At 48.8% G+C, this 20,809-nt stretch overlaps 1 protein-coding gene across 1 annotated transcript in view; it reads right to left on the reverse strand.

Moving 5' to 3' along the window:
• The window catches only part of FPGT (fucose-1-phosphate guanylyltransferase), a 62,481-nt gene that overhangs the window by 16,728 nt on the left and 24,944 nt on the right, over positions 1-20,809 (reverse strand). The gene's annotated exons all lie outside the window — the stretch shown is intronic.

Genomic DNA, 20,809 nt, shown 5'->3' on the forward strand with positions numbered 1-20,809 from the left:
GGCACCGGGGAGAGGGCCGGTGACAGAGCACGTGGGCCAGAGGAAGTCAATGCCTGTGCAGGAAGTGTAGCAGTACTTGCCACTCAGCTTCAGACACGATCAATGAGCAAATACACTTCTCTTGACATGATCATCACAGTCCACCAGGTGGGTTCTCGGCTACAGAGTTGTTCATAGGGTGTATGTAGGAAGTTGGCTCTGTATGTGCTATTTCAAAGTAAGGAATAGCATGCACAGAGTCCAAGGGTTCCCCTTAGAGGTAAAATAGTGGTAAAAAGAGATAATACTAATGCTCTATTTTGTGGTAGTGTGGTCGAGCAGTAGGCTTATCTAAGGAGTAGTGTTAAGCATTTGTTGTACATACACATAGACAATAAATGAGGTACACACACTCAGAGACAAATCCAGCCAATAGGTTTTTATATAGAAAAATATCTTTTCTTAGTTTATTTTAAGAACCACAGGTTCAAATTCTACATGTAATAGCTCATTCGAAAGGTATTGCAGGTAAGTACTTTAGGAACTTCAAGTCATCAAAATTGCATGTATACTTTTCAAGTTATTGACAAATAGCTGTTTTAAAAGTGGACACTTAGTGCAATTTTCACAGTTCCTAGGGGAGGTAAGTATTTGTTAGTTTTACCAGGTAAGTAAGACACTTACAGGGTTCAGTTCTTGGTCCAAGGTAGCCCACCGTTGGGGGTTCAGAGCAACCCCAAAGTCACCACACCAGCAGCTCAGGGCCGGTCAGGTGCAGAGTTCAAAGTGGTGCCCAAAACACATAGGCTAGAATGGATAGAAGGGGGTGCCCCGGTTCCGGTCTGCTTGCAAGTAAGTACCCGCGTCTTCGGAGGGCAGACCAGGGGGGTTTTGTAGGGCACCGGGGGGGACACAAGTCCACACAGAAATTTCACCCTCAGCGGCACGGGGGCGGCCGGGTGCAGTGTAGAACCAAGCGTCGGGTTCGCAATGTTAGTCTATGAGAGATCTCGGGATCTCTTCAGCGCTGCAGGCAGGCAAGGGGGGGGTTCCTCGGGGAAACCTCCACTTGGGCAAGGGAGAGGGACTCCTGGGGGTCACTCCTCCAGTGAAAGTCCGGTCCTTCAGGTCCTGGGGGCTGCGGGTGCAGGGTCTCTCCCAGGTGTCGGGACTTAGGTTTCAGAGAGTCGCGGTCAGGGGAAGCCTCGGGATTCCCTCTGCAGGCGGCGCGGTGGGGGCTCAGGGGGGACAGGTTTTGGTACTCACAGTATCAGAGTAGTCCTGGGGTCCCTCCTGAGGTGTCGGATCTCCACCAGCCGAGTCGGGGTCGCCGGGTGCAGTGTTGCAAGTCTCACGCTTCTTGCGGGGAGCTTGCAGGGTTCTTTAAAGCTGCTGGAAACAAAGTTGCAGCTTTTCTTGGAGCAGGTCCGCTGTCCTCGGGAGTTTCTCGTCTTTTCGAAGCAGGGGCAGTCCTCAGAGGATGTCGAGGTCGCTGGTCCCTTCGGAAGGCGTCGCTGGAGCAGGATCTTTGGAAGGCAGGAGACAGGCCGGTGAGTTTCTGGAGCCAAGGCAGTTGTCGTCTTCTGGTCTTCCGCTGCAGGGGTTTTCAGCTGGGCAGTCCTTCTTCTTGTTGCAGGAATCTAATTTTCTAGGGTTCAGGGTAGCCCTTAAATACTAAATTTAAGGGCGTGTTTAGGTCTGGGGGGTTAGTAGCCAATGGCTACTAGCCCTGAGGGTGGGTACACCCTCTTTGTGCCTCCTCCCAAGGGGAGGGGGTCACAATCCTAACCCTATTGGGGGAATCCTCCATCTGCAAGATGGAGGATTTCTAAAAGTCAGAGTCACCTCAGCTCAGGACACCTTAGGGGCTGTCCTGACTGGCCAGTGACTCCTCCTTGTTTTTCTCATTATTTTCTCCGGCCTTGCCGCCAAAAGTGGGGCCTGGCCGGAGGGGGCGGGCAACTCCACTAGCTGGAGTGTCCTGCTGGGTTGGCACAAAGGAGGTGAGCCTTTGAGGCTCACCGCCAGGTGTGACAATTCCTGCCTGGGGGAGGTGTTAGCATCTCCACCCAGTGCAGGCTTTGTTACTGGCCTCAGAGTGACAAAGGCACTCTCCCCATGGGGCCAGCAACATGTCTCGGTTTGTGGCAGGCTGCTAAAACTAGTCAGCCTACACAGATAGTCGGTTAAGTTTCAGGGGGCACCTCTAAGGTGCCCTCTGGGGTGTATTTTACAATAAAATGTACACTGGCATCAGTGTGCATTTATTGTGCTGAGAAGTTTGATACCAAACTTCCCAGTTTTCAGTGTAGCCATTATGGTGCTGTGGAGTTCGTGTAAAACAGACTCCCAGACCATATACTCTTATGGCTACCCTGCACTTACAATGGCTAAGGTTTTGCTTAGACACTGTAGGGGCACAGTGCTCATGCACTGGTACCCTCACCTATGGTATAGTGCACCCTGCCTTAGGGCTGTAAGGCCTGCTAGAGGGGTGTCTTACCTATACTGCATAGGCAGTGAGAGGCTGGCATGGCACCCTGAGGGGAGTGCCATGTCGACTTACTCATTTTGTTCTCACCAGCACACACAGGCTTGTAAGCAGTGTGTCTGTGCTGAGTGAGGGGTCTCTAGGGTGGCATAAGACATGCTGCAGCCCTTAGAGACCTTTCTTGGCATCAGGGCCCTTGGTACTAGAAGTACCAGTTACAAGGGACTTATCTGAATGCCAGGGTGTGCCAATTGTGGATACAATGGTACATTTTAGGTGAAGGAACACTGGTGCTGGGGCCTGGTTAGCAGGGTCCCAGCACACTTCTCAGTCAAGTCAGCATCAGTATCAGGCAAAAAGTGGGGGGGTAACTGCAACAGGGAGCCATTTCTTTACACAAGCCCCCCCCCAGCCCACAGGCCAGGAGACTCAGCCAACGCTGGAAGAGTCTTCCTAGTCTGTCAGGCGAGGAAGAGTAGAGGAAATGGCTGGTTTGTTGCAGGGCCTACTCTGCCTTACATCCTCCTGTTCAGGTCATTCCCTCTGGGGAACTGACCCACTTCCACAGTGATAGGACCTAGTCTGAACTGCCTCTTGTCTGTGCTTTTTATGTCTTCACCCATTCTCTCTATTTTGAGGTCAGAGGTATCCACCTCTGCTAATCTTATCTTAGCCAGGGTCACCCCTAGCTTACCCAAAGAGGTTACCCAGAGCTGGAGTAACCCCACCATGACCAACAGGGTCAGGGGGCCTAACTTGTTATTTGGCATGGGGTCAGACCACCATGCCAAGGATAGTGCAGCCATAAAGGCTAACACCCAGCAGAGGCCACTGACAGCTGTCAGTGCCCAGAACCACACCTTTAGCTCTTCACCTAAAAGGGAAGGGGCTAAGTTACAGGCTTCTTTGGGTTCAGGTTGCCTGTCTGCTGTATTAGAGTGGGGGGTTACCACATCTTGTAGAAAACACCCTTCTTCCACTCTTTCTTCTGTTAGCTGAGGAGCCACCCACTCAGGTTTAACAGTTGCCTGACTAGCCAGGACTTCTTGTGGGTCAGGTTGGACTTTATCAGAGCCATTTTTGGAGTTCTCCCCTACTGGAGCAGAATCTCCTTGGCTTGCTGGAACCTTGGCTAAAGGTTGTCCACCTTTCCTACTCTGTTTTCTTTTCTTCTTCTTCTGGGGTCTGCTTGCATTTACTGCAGAGGCAGGACTTCCAGAATCCTTGGGAGAGGACTGGCACTGGACCAGTTCCTCTCTTGGGCTCTGACTAACCTCTGGGTAGTCATTTCCAAGGAGACAATCAAGGGGGAGGTCTGTACTGACTACTACCCTTCTCCAGCTAAGAGTGCCACCCACTTCTATGGGTACTAAAGCCACAGGCCTCTTAGTGACCCTGTCTAGGCTAACTCTTACCCTGGCAGTCTCACCTGGGATGTACTGGTTTGAGAGCACCAGCCTGTCATGCACAATAGTGTGACTGGCACAAGTGTCTCTCAGGGCAGTGGTTGGGATTCCATTCACCAGTAGGTGGTGGAAGTGTCTACTTCCCTCTGGAATCTCCAACTCACCTGTTGGGCCCTGTTTCCAGTTGAAGGCTATGAAGACCTCCTCATCTGAAGAGTCATCTCCCATGGCTATACTGGTTACCCCTGGAATTTTGTTCTGAGGTTTGTTTTTGGGACAAGAAGTGTCCTTGGTGTGGTGCCCAGACTGTTTACAGTTGTGGCACCATGCCTTAGTGGCATCCCAGTTCTTACCCTGGTACCCACCTTTGTTTTGGGTTGTGTCTTGGGGCCCACCCACCTGTTCTGGTTTTTGGGGGCCTACAGAGGACTCTTTTTCTTTGTTTCTAGTGTCACCCACTTTCTCCTGGGGAGTTTTTGTAACCCCTTTCTTTTGGTCACCCCCAGTGGAAGTTTTGGTTACCCTAGTCTTGACCCAGTGGTCTGCCTTCTTTCCCAATTCTTGGGGAGAAATTGGACCTAGGTCTACCAGATACTGATGCAACTTTTCATTGAAGCAGTTACTTAGAATGTGTTCTTTCATAAACAAATTATAAAGCCCAACATAGTCACACACTTCATTTCCAGTTAACCAACCATCTAGTGTTTTTACTGAGTAGTCTACAAAATCAACCCAGGTCTGGCTCGAGGATTTTTGAGCCCCCCTGAATCTAATTCTATACTCCTCAGTGGAGAATCCAAAGCCCTCAATCAGGGTACCCTTCATGAGGTCATAAGATTCTGCATCTTTTCCCGAGAGTGTGAGGAGTCTATCCCTACACTTTCCAGTGAACATTTCCCAAAGGAGAGCACCCCAGTGAGATCTGTTTACTTTTCTGGTTACACAAGCCCTCTCAAAAGCTGTGAACCATTTGGTGATGTCATCACCATCTTCATATTTTGTTACAATCCCTTTGGGGATTTTTAGGATGTCAGGAGAATCTCTGACCCTATTTAAGTTGCTGCCACCATCGATGGGACCTAGGCCCATCTCTTTTCTTTCCCTTTCTATGGCTAGGAGCTGCTTTTCCAAAGCCAATCTTTTGGCCATCCTGGCTAACTGGATGTCCTCTTCACTGGAGTTATCCTCAGTGATTTCAGAGGTGTTGGTCTCTCCTGTGAGGGAACCAGCATCTCTGACTATTATTTTTGGAGTCAGGGTTTGAGAGACCCTGTTCTCCCTAGATAGGACTGGTAGGGGGGAATTTTCCTCCCAGTCACTATCCTCTTCCTCTGAGTTGCCACCCTCAGAGGGGTTGGCCTTTTCAAACTCTGCCAAAAGCTCCTGGAGCTGTATTTTGGTAGGTTTGGGGCCCATTGCTATTTTCTTTAGTTTACAGAGTGACCTTAGCTCTCTCATCTGTAGATGGAGGTAAGGTGTGGTGTCGAGTTCCACCACATTCACATCTGTGCTAGACATTATGCTTCTAAAAGTTGGAATACTTTTTTAAGAAACTAAAACTGGTTCTAGAATCTAATTCAAACTTTTACCAAACTTTTAAACTCTAAAAGAAATGCTAAACAGGATCTAACACAAGGCCCTAGCAGGTCTTTTAAGAATTTAGAAAACTTTTCAAATTGCAAAAATCAATTTCTAATGACAATTTTGGAATTTGTCGTGTGATCAGGTATTGGCTGAGTAGTCCAGCAAATGCAAAGTCTTGTACCCCACCGCTGATCCACCAATGTAGGAAGTTGGCTCTGTATGTGCTATTTCAAAGTAAGGAATAGCATGCACAGAGTCCAAGGGTTCCCCTTAGAGGTAAAATAGTGGTAAAAAGAGATAATACTAATGCTCTATTTTGTGGTAGTGTGGTCGAGCAGTAGGCTTATCTAAGGAGTAGTGTTAAGCATTTGTTGTACATACACATAGACAATAAATGAGGTACACACACTCAGAGACAAATCCAGCCAATAGGTTTTTATATAGAAAAATATCTTTTCTTAGTTTATTTTAAGAACCACAGGTTCAAATTCTACATGTAATAGCTCATTCGAAAGGTATTGCAGGTAAGTACTTTAGGAACTTCAAGTCATCAAAATTGCATGTATACTTTTCAAGTTATTGACAAATAGCTGTTTTAAAAGTGGACACTTAGTGCAATTTTCACAGTTCCTAGGGGAGGTAAGTATTTGTTAGTTTTACCAGGTAAGTAAGACACTTACAGGGTTCAGTTCTTGGTCCAAGGTAGCCCACCGTTGGGGGTTCAGAGCAACCCCAAAGTCACCACACCAGCAGCTCAGGGCCGGTCAGGTGCAGAGTTCAAAGTGGTGCCCAAAACACATAGGCTAGAATGGATAGAAGGGGGTGCCCCGGTTCCGGTCTGCTTGCAAGTAAGTACCCGCGTCTTCGGAGGGCAGACCAGGGGGGTTTTGTAGGGCACCGGGGGGGACACAAGTCCACACAGAAATTTCACCCTCAGCGGCACGGGGGCGGCCGGGTGCAGTGTAGAACCAAGCGTCGGGTTCGCAATGTTAGTCTATGAGAGATCTCGGGATCTCTTCAGCGCTGCAGGCAGGCAAGGGGGGGGTTCCTCGGGGAAACCTCCACTTGGGCAAGGGAGAGGGACTCCTGGGGGTCACTCCTCCAGTGAAAGTCCGGTCCTTCAGGTCCTGGGGGCTGCGGGTGCAGGGTCTCTCCCAGGTGTCGGGACTTAGGTTTCAGAGAGTCGCGGTCAGGGGAAGCCTCGGGATTCCCTCTGCAGGCGGCGCGGTGGGGGCTCAGGGGGGACAGGTTTTGGTACTCACAGTATCAGAGTAGTCCTGGGGTCCCTCCTGAGGTGTCGGATCTCCACCAGCCGAGTCGGGGTCGCCGGGTGCAGTGTTGCAAGTCTCACGCTTCTTGCGGGGAGCTTGCAGGGTTCTTTAAAGCTGCTGGAAACAAAGTTGCAGCTTTTCTTGGAGCAGGTCCGCTGTCCTCGGGAGTTTCTCGTCTTTTCGAAGCAGGGGCAGTCCTCAGAGGATGTCGAGGTCGCTGGTCCCTTCGGAAGGCGTCGCTGGAGCAGGATCTTTGGAAGGCAGGAGACAGGCCGGTGAGTTTCTGGAGCCAAGGCAGTTGTCGTCTTCTGGTCTTCCGCTGCAGGGGTTTTCAGCTGGGCAGTCCTTCTTCTTGTTGCAGGAATCTAATTTTCTAGGGTTCAGGGTAGCCCTTAAATACTAAATTTAAGGGCGTGTTTAGGTCTGGGGGGTTAGTAGCCAATGGCTACTAGCCCTGAGGGTGGGTACACCCTCTTTGTGCCTCCTCCCAAGGGGAGGGGGTCACAATCCTAACCCTATTGGGGGAATCCTCCATCTGCAAGATGGAGGATTTCTAAAAGTCAGAGTCACCTCAGCTCAGGACACCTTAGGGGCTGTCCTGACTGGCCAGTGACTCCTCCTTGTTTTTCTCATTATTTTCTCCGGCCTTGCCGCCAAAAGTGGGGCCTGGCCGGAGGGGGCGGGCAACTCCACTAGCTGGAGTGTCCTGCTGGGTTGGCACAAAGGAGGTGAGCCTTTGAGGCTCACCGCCAGGTGTGACAATTCCTGCCTGGGGGAGGTGTTAGCATCTCCACCCAGTGCAGGCTTTGTTACTGGCCTCAGAGTGACAAAGGCACTCTCCCCATGGGGCCAGCAACATGTCTCGGTTTGTGGCAGGCTGCTAAAACTAGTCAGCCTACACAGATAGTCGGTTAAGTTTCAGGGGGCACCTCTAAGGTGCCCTCTGGGGTGTATTTTACAATAAAATGTACACTGGCATCAGTGTGCATTTATTGTGCTGAGAAGTTTGATACCAAACTTCCCAGTTTTCAGTGTAGCCATTATGGTGCTGTGGAGTTCGTGTAAAACAGACTCCCAGACCATATACTCTTATGGCTACCCTGCACTTACAATGGCTAAGGTTTTGCTTAGACACTGTAGGGGCACAGTGCTCATGCACTGGTACCCTCACCTATGGTATAGTGCACCCTGCCTTAGGGCTGTAAGGCCTGCTAGAGGGGTGTCTTACCTATACTGCATAGGCAGTGAGAGGCTGGCATGGCACCCTGAGGGGAGTGCCATGTCGACTTACTCATTTTGTTCTCACCAGCACACACAGGCTTGTAAGCAGTGTGTCTGTGCTGAGTGAGGGGTCTCTAGGGTGGCATAAGACATGCTGCAGCCCTTAGAGACCTTTCTTGGCATCAGGGCCCTTGGTACTAGAAGTACCAGTTACAAGGGACTTATCTGAATGCCAGGGTGTGCCAATTGTGGATACAATGGTACATTTTAGGTGAAGGAACACTGGTGCTGGGGCCTGGTTAGCAGGGTCCCAGCACACTTCTCAGTCAAGTCAGCATCAGTATCAGGCAAAAAGTGGGGGGGTAACTGCAACAGGGAGCCATTTCTTTACAGTGTAGGTGACAACACACTCACGAGATGGGACTCGGGGTCAGTAGGCACCACAGGCTGCACTCGCCAGCAGAAATCCACGCAGTAGACAACTCTTGGGTGAGCAGCTCACAGGCTGTAGAGCGGCTTACAATTGATGACGGTAATCCGGGGAAGGAGGCACAACTTTAGAAGTGTGGCATGGGGCTGCAGAGAGGCTACGTGCTTGCTAGTGATAATCCATGGCAAAAAAGAGCAGCGCAGTGGCTGCAGAGAAGCACTGCACTTGCTAGCGATAGTCCATGATAAAGTTCCAGCTGGCCAGATCAGCACAGAGGATGATGAAGCGCCTTTCACAAGGTCTTTAAGACACTGTGCAAGCCAGCAAGCTCTTGGAGATCCCTCCTGATAAGAAGGCACAGTCCTTCTTGCAGGGTCAGAGAGCGGTAGACAGCAAGGCAACAAGCAGCAGAGCAGTCCTGCTAAGAAAGCAGTCCAGCTGAGTCCTCTGGCCAGCTCAGAAGTTCTTCTGACAGGGTCTTAGTTTCTGGTACAGTAGTATCTGATTTGAGGGTGTCAGAGCCTCAGTACTTGTACCCAAATGTGCCTTTAAACTGGGGGAGACTTCAAAGAGTGGTTTTGAAGTGTACCAGTTCCGTTTCAGCCCAGTCCTGTCTGCCAAGTTATCTGTGGGGGTCATCAGTCCCTTGTGTGGGATCAGGCCACTACCCTTTGAAATGTAAGTGTGAGCCCCTCCATCCTTCTTGCACAGGAAGACCCATCAGTATGCACATACAGCTGAGTGCCCTGTGTTTAGGGTTGTCTGGATGGAATGCAGAAGGTGAGCTCTCGCCCAGCACAGACAAGACATGGATTGGAGACAAGCTGTAAGGCACATAGGGCAATAGGAGCAGGGAAATGCGTACTTTCTAAAAGTGGCATTTCTAAAATATTAATGTCAAATCCAACTTGACCAATTAAGAGGATTTATCGTTACCATTCCAATGATATGAAACAATAGGTAGCCACTCCTCTCTGATCAGGAATTACAGCTTATAAGTATTTTAAGGAATCCCCAATGCTAGTATGTGAGAGGAGCGGGCTTCCCAATAGAGAAAAATTACTTTGGATGTTTTTCACTATTAGGGCAAGTAAAACTTAATATTACACGTCCTGCCTTTCACGTACACTGCACCCTGCCCGGTGGGTCACATAGGGCCTACCTTAGGAGTGACATGTGTGATAAAAGGAGGGTTTGAGGCTCGGCAAACGGTTTGACATGCCAAGTCGAGGTAACAGAGAAACTGCACACACAGACTTTGAAATGGAATGTCTGAGACATGGTTAAGGGGCTACTTATGCGGGTGGCACAATCAGTACTGCAGGCCCACTAGTTATATTTAATTTACAGGCCCTGGGAACATATAGTGCATTTTACTAAGGATGTATAGGTAAATTAAATATGCCAATTGGGGAGGAACCAATGTTACCATGTTTAGGGGAGCCAGCACAAGCACTTTAGCACTGGGAAGCAGAGGTAAAGTGCACAGAGTCCTAAAACCAGCAAAAGTGAGATCACAAAAATGAGATCACAAAAATGGAGGAAGGCAGGTGGTAAAGTTGGGGGGCAACCACCCCTAAGACTGTCAGGTATAACAACGGAAAAGCAAATACATCAAACAATACATACTAACCGGATACACTGCACCTTATTCAGCTGCTGGACACTCTTTCGTACAGCATTATTTTCACAATGAGAAATCTGTGGCTGAGTGAGCGCCCAACTCCTGAGCTCAAGGTATAGCCTTAGCTTTAAGGATGTGTGTGGTCACTGACATTGAGCGTTTGATAGGGGAGGACACAATCAACAAATGCATTGTTTTTCAACCAGGAATCTGTGGTATGTAAGGGATCCTTAAAATCATTGCCAGACGTTCTATGAGTAACTCAGGAATAATAATAAACTAAAGAATAATAAATAAACAATTAAATAAAATGTGAAACTACTGCAGAATTCCAAACATCCCTCAAAATATTATAGGAATTTTTGTCCAGAAACCAGCAAATTCTGATGTAATCGCCATATATTATTAATGCCCCATTGGACATTTTGGACCATCTGCAGTGCCTTAGGGAGTCAACAGCTTTGCCAATGCTTGCGTTTGATATGATATCTGATTAGGACAGAGAAGTCTTCAATTGTTTACATGAAATTCCACCCACTGATGCAGAACAGGAAGAAAAAAAATCTGACAAAGGCACTAAACTGGATGATCTCAAGGAAAAGACCAAGTGCTACTTCAGGTCACCAGAGTCAACTGATGACACCACCTAAATAACTTCTCAAAGTACATTCAGTAAAAGGTCTAAATCAACCGAAAAACGGAATGATAACTTTATATACATGTGATAGTTGAACATAAATAAAGAGACAAACATTTGTTTGAGATGGGCAATAATTGCAATAAAACAGCACGCAACAGAAAACGCTGAGCTCAATGTGAAAATTCTTGCTTCAGTGTAATCAGATTCTGAACACCACATGGTTAAAAAAACAGCAGCCTGCTGGTGATGGAAGGAGACCCAGAGGTTTGGAAGGGCGGCATCCTTGCTGTTCTAACAAAGGTGTGTTGCATACACTGGCTTCATTGCAATACTTATTCGCTTGGTAAGATGTTTTATTTACCAAAGAAGTAAGAAAAAGTGAATTAAAGGTGAAAGTCAGTCCTTTTTACTGGACTGCTCTTTTGGCATAACTTTATTTGTGTGTTACTGTTGGAATGTGGATTATTGGGAAGTGCAGGCAAGTATCTACACTTACCTCTATGCCACTAACCTCCACTTAAGTCCAGTTAGGTTTCAATAAATTAAACCCAGCTCAACCCTTGGTAGCTTGGCAACAAGCGACAGGGCTTAACCTAGGAGACACGTGCGTAAAGTATTTAAACATCACAAAACAGTAAATAACTAAAACACAATAAAAATCCAACACCAATTTATAATAATAGAGTATATTTTTATCTTTAAAATGACACCACAATCTATAAAATCGGATAAGGGGAACTGGAGATTTAAATCTTTAAAGACTTAGGCCTTCAATATGACACTGGCGGTCAGCTGACCACCAGGCCGGCGATGGCGATAGTACCGCTGCCAGGCTTGCGGTGAAGACTGCCATATAATGACCACGGCGGTGTTCCCTCCCATATACAGCCAATGGACCACTTGAAACGCCAGGGCAGTCCAGCCACCGACCACAGCAGTTGCCATCTTCAGCCCGGAGGAACACCATTCACCGCCCACCATATTACGACATAGCAGACAGCCAGGATTTCTAGGGCGGGACCACCACCACAAAAAGCCTGGCAGGAACGATGCATATAAAAGGAGACTCACTTCCAGGGACACAGAGGAGTCCGTGGCCGCCATGGAACCCGAACTGGAAGTCCTGGTGATGTTGTATCAAGCGATGGGAGTCCAGGAGCAGCGTCGGAGATGAAAATGACGACGGTGAGTACAGCCGCCTAGGACACAAGGGAGGGAGAGGACTGTGACACACCCACATACACAACACACACCGTACTCACGTACCACAAACAGAGAACAATCCACTGAAGAATACAACATCTATATAAGCCATAAGAAAAGAAAGTCAGGACAAATACCTGTGAGGTAACCACTGTATTCAGCTTGGAATATCGCCCATAACAATAAATTACAGGTAAACAAAGGGCCACTGGCCAGTCCAAAAGTGTCCATGCTACTACACAGGGCAACGTGAGAGGCCCAACTTGACTCCTGGCAGCCAAAGTGACTCCACTGGGCTACGACATCAATGTTGGAGGTAGGCATCTCAGGAGGCAGAGGAGGGGTTGACTTGGAAGGGGGGTCCTTGGACTTGGGTTTGGGACAGGATGTACTCTTGTTCCTCTGTTTGGGAGGTGGGGGAGAGGGTCTGGAGGGGGGTAGGACAGGCTACCTCGTGTCCCGGAGTGGAAGCCTTCTTAGTGGGGGTGGGACATTGGAAAGACTAGGGGGGCCATGGGAGGACTGGGAGCTGGAGGGACTGGACTGGGGGACCGGGACCTTTCATTTAGGGACAACACGGGGTGGGTCAGGAGGAGGGAAGAGGTCAAGGTGGGCAAGGAAGAGTTTCTTAGGTACAGTGGGGTGGACTCTGGGAGGAGGTTTGGGAGTGGAGGTAGAAGGAGTGGTCGTAGGACGTGTAGGTTTGTTGGCATAGGTTGTAGGTGCATGCAAAGTGTGCATGTGTGAGGTGGATGACTTGAGTGTCTGAGTGGGAGCATTTATGTGTTTTGGGAGGAGGATGGGAAGAGAAGGAAGGAGAGGACAAACAAGTTGTGTGCATGTATGTTGGGGTGGTGTTTGCAAGTGAGGTGGGTGTGCTGCATGTGGTTGTGATGGTGGTGGGGTGGTGACTGCACATGTGGTGAATGGGGTGCTAGTCTGCGTGTCTGGTGTTGTGGTGACTGTGGGCAAGGATGAATAGGTGGCAGGATCTGGGACTGAGGGTGCAGTGCTTGCAAGTGTGAGTGCTGACGTGACTGTGAGGTAGGAGGTGGAGGGTGAGACAGTGGAGGCAGTGGCTGTTGTTGCGTGTGCTTCTGTGTGGTGGCTGTGTGTATGCTTGTGGTGTGATCTGTGGTGCTTGTACTTGTCTTTGCTTGTCCTGTGTGTTTTTCTTGGGTGGATGCTTGTCTGAATGTGTGCTTGGGATGGGTGGTGGTAGAGGGCTCTGGGACTGGGTACAGGTAGTTGGAGGAGGGACGGAAGAACTAGGAACACTGGCTGCCGTCAAAGAGGAGGCCAGAGTCAAACAATCTCTGTAGGCCAGCCAAGCCAATGTGAATGCCCTCCAGGTAGGCATTGCATTGCTGCATCTAGGACGCCAGCCCATGGCAGGCATTCACTATGGTTGACAGCCCTACAGAGATGGATCTCAGGAGGTCAATAGCCTCCTCAATGAGGGCAGCATGGCTGACTGGGGCAGGGGCAGAGGTGCCTGCGGTGAAGGAGATGCCCACCCTCCTGGGTGAGCAGGCATGGGTGACTGGGTGGGGGGCTACTGGGAAGGTGGTGCTGGAACGTGGGGTAGTGGAAGGTGATGTAGCCGGGGGGGGTCCCAGAGGGGTCCGCCACCACCAGGGAGCTCCCATCATAGGAGGAATCAGAGTCAGTAGTATCAGCTCCTGCCTCCCCTGTGGTGCTCCCCACGCCCTCCAACCCCCTGGTCCCCTCGTTGGACACTGCCTCCTAGGTCCCATGGGCTGCAGCTCCCCCACTCGCCAGTGCCCCTGCTCCTTCGCTAGATGATGCTAATGCACTCAAGGACAGGAAAATAAAAGGAGGGAGGGTGGTGGAGAAAGAAAGGGAGCAGAGGGTCAAAAACAACAGTATCAGCACATATGGCAAACATATCACAATAACTCACTGGTAAATAGCACTACGCAGTGACAACCACAATACCACACCATTGACTGTGATCAACAGCTGTTAAGAACTCAGTAAAAACTACCATCTGCACACCTACTGTAACTCACTAATCCATGTCTGCTTGCTGAAAAAAGTACTGCTACACTTACTCCGTTAGTGTCTGCACAACAACTTGCAATTGCCAGGTCACACCATATAGGCAGTGGACATCAGAGCATCACTCCAACAGTGGTGAGTCAGGATGTAGGCCTTTACTGAAGCGGAAATCCCAGCAAATGACTGATACTAATTGTACATGACACTCACTACAGCAATGCAGACCTATAGGGCAATACCGACAAGGGCATACTGAGGCATACACTGACTATTACCTTGGCATCGCAAGACCATGGCAGGCATTAGATAACCAATGTACACAGTGAGTACTCGCTGCCCTCAAGCGCCCATCCAACTCTGGGTTGGCCACCGCCAGTATGCAGGCCATTAGGACGGTAAGGGTCCAACGGGCATCCCTCCTTTGTTGGGAGGACTACCCTAGCTGGGCCTCTGCGGTCTTCTGAGCCCAGCGTCTCAGGTCCTCCCACCCAGGTTCTGCACGTCCTTGGCACGCCATAACCCTTTCTTCTGATGGGCGCTGACCTGCATAAGAGAAACAGACAGAAGGACACCATTACCTACACAATACAGTCAGTTACAGCAAAGTACTACTTACTACATAGATCCCACAATCATCATACACATCACTCGTACCCCTGTGTCCATATTGCTTGCAGCAAACAACACTCCCTAAAGGGCACACTGCGTGCACACACCTCCATCAACATACAGTCATGTTGTATCCAAAATACCTAAAAGGTGCTCACCTGTTGATCTGAAGGCTCATACAACTGTCCATACAGGGGTAGGACCCCATCCACAAGCTTCTCCATTTCTTCGGATGTGAAGGCTGGGGCCCTATTCCCTGTAGTACAGGCCATTGTGAGTTCACAGGACTCAGCAGCTCACACAGTAGAGTTCTTGATAGGGTGAAGTTAGGAGTTAAGTGACATGGGCTCCAGAAAATGGCAGTCACGCCCACGCCGGTAATCACCGTCACCACCGGCGATGATCATCATTGGCCCCTGTCCTCCATAGACTTCAATGTTAACCAGTGAGGAGTTGCACGGCGGTTCAGACCGCCCTCCACCATGATGTCAAACGCCGGTGGAGTGAGGTCACTTCCACCTGTCCTTTCCATACAGGGCAGGCGGCTGCCATTTCCTGAGGATTGTAATCATGTTAGTCAAAAAAATGAGCATCATAGGTACTGATGGTACACACCAAGGCAATTCCACACGTCATCATATTACATTTGCAGAGAGAATCTGGCTCTTCAAAGAGAGCTCATACCAGTGCACTGCTTGCAGAAGAGTAGTTGACAAAACATGCAAAATGTGATGGTAGTGATCATGTCTCACAACTGCGACATCTGTGTAGAAGTATGACAGATTAATGAGAATGTATGGTATCAGAAGTCCGTTGTATTTAGAGTTCACCAGAGCAGATCCCAATCATTGGTTGGCTGAAATGTATGAGGCAGCTCTATTTATTGCGATGTTGTATGTTCCTATCCTTCCTGCAATCACACACTTGTGAGGTTTTGTGTGTACAGATATCAACCACTGCAGAGGAGGAGGCATGCACCCATGAACAGACCCCTAGTCGGCTTGGCTACACTGGAGGAACGCCATATACTACTCATCTAACATCTGGACAGAGCCACAATGACTAGACTGTGTCAACAATTGGAGCCAGATCTCACTCCTGCTCTTCAGAGTCCTACTGCTATTCCTCCTACAGTACCGGTGCTGTCAGTGCTCCACTTTCTGGCCAGTGAATCATTTCAAGTGATAGTGGGCTCGACTGCAGGTATGTCACAGCCAATGTTTTCTAATGTGCTGAGTAGAGTTTTGACAGCCTTGCTGAAACACATGAGCAGCTATATTTAATTCCCCCAAAGTGATGATTTTCCTACTGTTAAGGCTGCTTTCTATTCAACAGGACACATTCCACGGGCAATTGGGGCCATTGACAGGACCCATATTGCTTTGGTCCCTCCCAGGATAAATGAGCAGGTGTTCCGAAATAGAAAGAGTTACCATTCTATAAATCTGCAGATGGTGTGTCTTGCTTATCTGTATATTTCCCACATTACTGTCAAGTTACCAGGATCTGTACATGATGCCTACGTTATGAGGAACAGCAGTGTCCCACAGACGATGGCACAACTAGAGAGCGAGAGAGAGAGAGAGAGAGACTGGGTCATTGGTGAGCATGATGTTTCACACAATGTATGTCACAGTATGTTACCTGGAGTTGTCTTCTGTGTTATTGTACACATGTAATGTGAGTTTCTCACTTTTTTCCAGGTGACTCAGACAACCCAAACCTATTCTGGCTGTTGACACCAGTGAGGAATCCAAAGACTGGGGCAGATAATCGATACAATGAGGCACATGGACGGATAGGAAGAGTAATCGAAAGAACCTTTGGACTACTGAAAGCTAGGTTCAGGTGCCTTCATATTTCAGGTGGATCCCTACTCTACTCCCCTGGAAAAATCTACCAGATAGCAGTGGCCTGCTTCACAAGTTGGCCCTCAGATGGGCATGTGCCATTCCTGCAGGAGGAGGGGGGGTGACAATGCACCTGTGGCAGCAGAGGAAACTAAAGACAGTGATGGAGATGGGGAGGAGGATGTGGACAACAGGATCCAGCTTATACACCAGTACTTCCAATGACAGTCAGGTAAGACTGTAGTTCGGTCCATACCATCATGTCAATGAAGAGCTGCGTGGCAGCTATGATGTACCAACTCAAATGTGTGTATTCTGTACCATCTGTGGTAAGTCGTGCCAGTGGTATGATGATTAGCCCCAGAGGAGGGATTTGCATACTGACAACATGGCCTGGAGAAAACTGTGATGTCTTGTCTGCGGCCCTCACATCAGTTGTTTCTTGTCACTACTAGTGTGTAGAGTCAATTGCAGTGCAAAATATTGATGAAATATGCCTGTTAAGTTACAGGGGCTCATGTTGCTTTCCTACCCTTTACTGCTCATTTGTACGTGACATATGGTTCCCTTATTTCAGATGTTGGTGTGGTCACTACAGTGAAATCATGGAATGCCTACAGACTGCTTTCACACAGTTTGGTGGATGGTGACTTGTGGCAAGCACTTGAACTGGTAATGTGTACCCCAAGCTGACTGTATGTTGGATGGATTTACACTTTACATTACATTTGCACAGGATTATAAGGGTGAGTACATTGCAATTTGATAATATAAAAACACAAAACCTTCAGTTGTGTTTAAGTGTGTTTATTGAAATTACAAATATAAATAGATAGTGCATTAGAGTGGAGTGATGGTGGACGAAATCTTCAGTGTAGTGGCCCAGTTAGTATGTAGCACAGGTCCAGCATCCATGGGGCACACTGTTGACTGACGTGTACTGGGGACAGGGGTTTGGGGAAGTTGGGTGGCTGATGTTGTTGTGGAGTCCGTTGTGGGTGTGCTCTGGGGTGGACTGGGTGTTGCTGGTGGTGTCCGGCTGACCAGTGGTACCAGATGGGCCAGGGAGATATTCCTGATCCAGACATCCAGAGTAGCTGTCACCCCTGCGCCCTTCTTCTGGTGGTGGACTGTGTTAATGTGGTACATGCAGCTGGCTGGCATTGGTAGTGCTTCATGCTGTTCATGTATTACTCAGGTGTGTGACTTATGACCTTCGAGAGGTATGCTATCAGTGAGTTGGGCATGCAGGGAAAAATTGTTGAGAGTGATTATGGGGTTGGTTCTGGGTTTGGGATGAAGTGGGTTAAATGGAGATAGGGTGATGGGGAGACATTCCATGCAGGTGTACGAGGTGGTAGGGAAGTAATGGTGACTTAACAGTGTCCACCCCTCCAGTTATTCCAGTTAGACCCTCGGGATGCAGGGCAGCCAAGACCTTCTCCTCCCATGTTATCAACTGTGGGGGAGGTGGTGAGGGTCCACCACCAGTCTTCATGACGGCAATGTGGTGCCTGGATGCCATTGCACGCATCTTCCCCCTAGGTCGTTTCACCTCTTCCTTATGTCGTCCTTTGTGCGTGGATAGGTTCCCACTGAGTTCACCATGTCCACGGTTCTCCGCCATAGCTCGATCTTCCTGGCAATGGAGATCTGCTAGACCTGTGCACCTAACAGCTGTGGCTCTACCCTAACAATTTCGTCTACCATGACCCGCAACTCCTCATCAGTGAAACAGGGGTTCTTTTGTGGGGACATGCCGACTGTGTGGTCGGTGTAATGTGTGTGTGTTGTGCAGATGGTGATATGGTTGGTGGGGGTGCAGGGTGTGTGAGTATGTGGGATGCTGTGACATACTGATTCAGTGCAGCGGCATTGTGTGTGTTTGGTGTAGCGATATGATGTATTGTGTGTGATACGTGTAAGGTGTATAGGTGGCTGTGGTTTGTGTGAGCAGTTCTGGTGATATGTGGGCTGGCAACGTGTTGCATATTTTTGGCTTCTGCAAAGAATTGTAGGTTGTGTGGTAGGGTGTTTTATAGAGATATGTTGGTGGGTGTGTACAATGTGTGTATGTTTATCAGGTGTGGATTTTTCAAATCGGCCAATGTTGGCTTCTGTTGTTGTGGAGTGTTCAAATCTACTGCAGCGGTCTGCACCGCCAATGGGTTGCCGCCGTTGAGGGACCACTGTGGTGATTCTCCTTGAGACCCTCAAGGGTGAGTAGCCACACTTGACAAATACTGATTGATTGATTAGTGGGTTTTAATTTGGATGCTGGTTTTTTGTAGGTGTGGCTGTGTGGGTGGTGTGACCAACTCTCTCCCGCCTTCGTTGGCTCTGGCGGTGTTGGACATATGGCTGCTTTCTGGTAGTTTTGACTCTGTGGGTCATGATGCGTAGGGCGGATTGCCGCCTCTGCGGCGGTCGTTTGGCAGCCATTACCATGTCGGTCTTCGGTAAAAACCGCCAAAGTCATAATGAGGGCCTTAAGTGTTTTGTAGTGCCTAAAAACTAAAAGCATCCATCTGGTTGCACCTCGGCCGGGGCAAAGTCAAGGTTTAAGGCCAACCACGATGGAGCCCTGCTCGGCTACAGCAAGCAGGAGGCCTTGGTCAAAAGTTTACCTTCGGACTTAATTGTTTTCTTGAAGATTTTCTTCAGCAGGACGAAGTCGCCAGTCCGATCCAATCTCCCTGGAGTCCTTCTTAGGATACGCATCGCAGGAGACCTCAGTGAAGATTTCTACGTTCGGACTTAGACGATTTTTCGAGATGAAAATTCTTCGACCAGGCCAAACATGAATCGTCATCTGACGTCCCTGGAGCCGTCTTTGGATACATTGTGCTGGAGTTTCCGGTCAACTTTCTACATTCGGACTAAGGCACTTTTTTGGAGATTTTGTTCAGCGGGACGAACCTGCAAGTCAGGCCGTGTCACGGTTGAGACAAGCCAGCTAGGATCACTGCGGCGGGTCAGTCCCTCTATGGAGCTTTTTCCAAAATGTTCTCCAGTCTTCTCCAAACTTCTGGATCTTCTTTCAGAAGGTCTTTTAAGATCTCACAGCTCACCTCAAGGGCCCAAAGGTCAGAGTTGCTCCTTGAGGGTGTTGGCTACAACTACCAAAATGCACCTGGCTCATACTCCAAAACGGCCACTGGACAGTGGTCAGCAGGTCAGTTTCTTCAGGATCTGAGACATGGGACTCTGGTTAGCAATTTTTCACCTGTAGCAAACAGGGAGTCTTTCCTTGAACCAGCTGAAGCCAGGCAAAGTCATTCTTGTAGTGAAGCCCATATGTGCAGCTGGTGCAGTCCAGGGGTCCAGCAGGGCAGTCCTCCTTATTCTGATGTTGGTTCTTGCAGGGATCCAAGGAGGGGTGCAGCTCTGCCATATTTATCCTTGCTCCTGGGTGAAAAGGGGGGGGGGTATCTGTGTATCCAATCGCAGGCAGGCTCGTTCCACCTTTGATGACCACTTCCTAGGAAGTGTGGCAAAAATCAATTCCAGGGAGTAACATTCCTCAAAAATCCAACATGGCTGAAAGTGATTTTTGGAGGTTAGATCTGGCTGAGCCCACCCACTGGTGTGTGTAAAAAACGTAAACACACTCCTCTCCTGCCCTCTCCTAATCTAGTCAAGAGGGCACCTAATTGTCTGGGGTTGAAGGATGTGAGGGAGGTGCTGGGCTGTTCTAAATGTCTTTCCCTCCCTTTGAAGACCAGTTTGGCAGCGCACCCCCCTTCCAGCTTCCCCATCTGCTGAGGCAGATCTCCTTCCCCAGGCACATCCTTTGTGTTCAGCCCAGGCCACTTCATACCTTATCAAGGCAGGATTAAATCCAACAATTCTAAGTAAGCATGAATTTGTACTGCATTTACTATACTGTAATGTGGCAAACTGCCTGCTGGAGAGGCAGTGTGCTCCCAACTGTTTCATATTTCTGAATATATCTAAATTGGGAAAGCACACATGAAGTACCTTTTACTGTAATTCTGAAGTGTGGTGGAAACAAATATCTAATATAATCACAACAAAACACTAGGTGATGACATATCCACACATTTGTGCGCTGTACAGTTATAAGTAAAACTGTATGTTTGTGCAAATATAAAGGTCAATTCAACTGGATATGTTTTGTCCGTAATGGCAGTGCACTACCACACCATTCATTCTCCACTTTACATCACTCCACTGTACTCTGTATCGCTCCACCTCACTGCACTCTACTCTACTCTGCACCACTCCACACCGCTTAATTCTACACTTCTCTACATCACACTACTTTATGCCAATGTAGTCTACACCACTCTACTCTTCCCCACTGCACTCTAGGCCACTCCACTCCATACTACTTTACTCTGCAAATCTGCACTCTACTCTGTACTGCTTCCCCAAACGAATTCCCTCTGTGCCTAACCACTTTAAGCCACTCTAATCGACTTTGCACCACTGCACTCCACACCACTCTACGCCACT

Source organism: Pleurodeles waltl, chromosome 4_2 (genome assembly GCF_031143425.1).
Source record: "Pleurodeles waltl isolate 20211129_DDA chromosome 4_2, aPleWal1.hap1.20221129, whole genome shotgun sequence".
NCBI lineage: Eukaryota > Metazoa > Chordata > Amphibia > Caudata > Salamandridae > Pleurodeles > Pleurodeles waltl.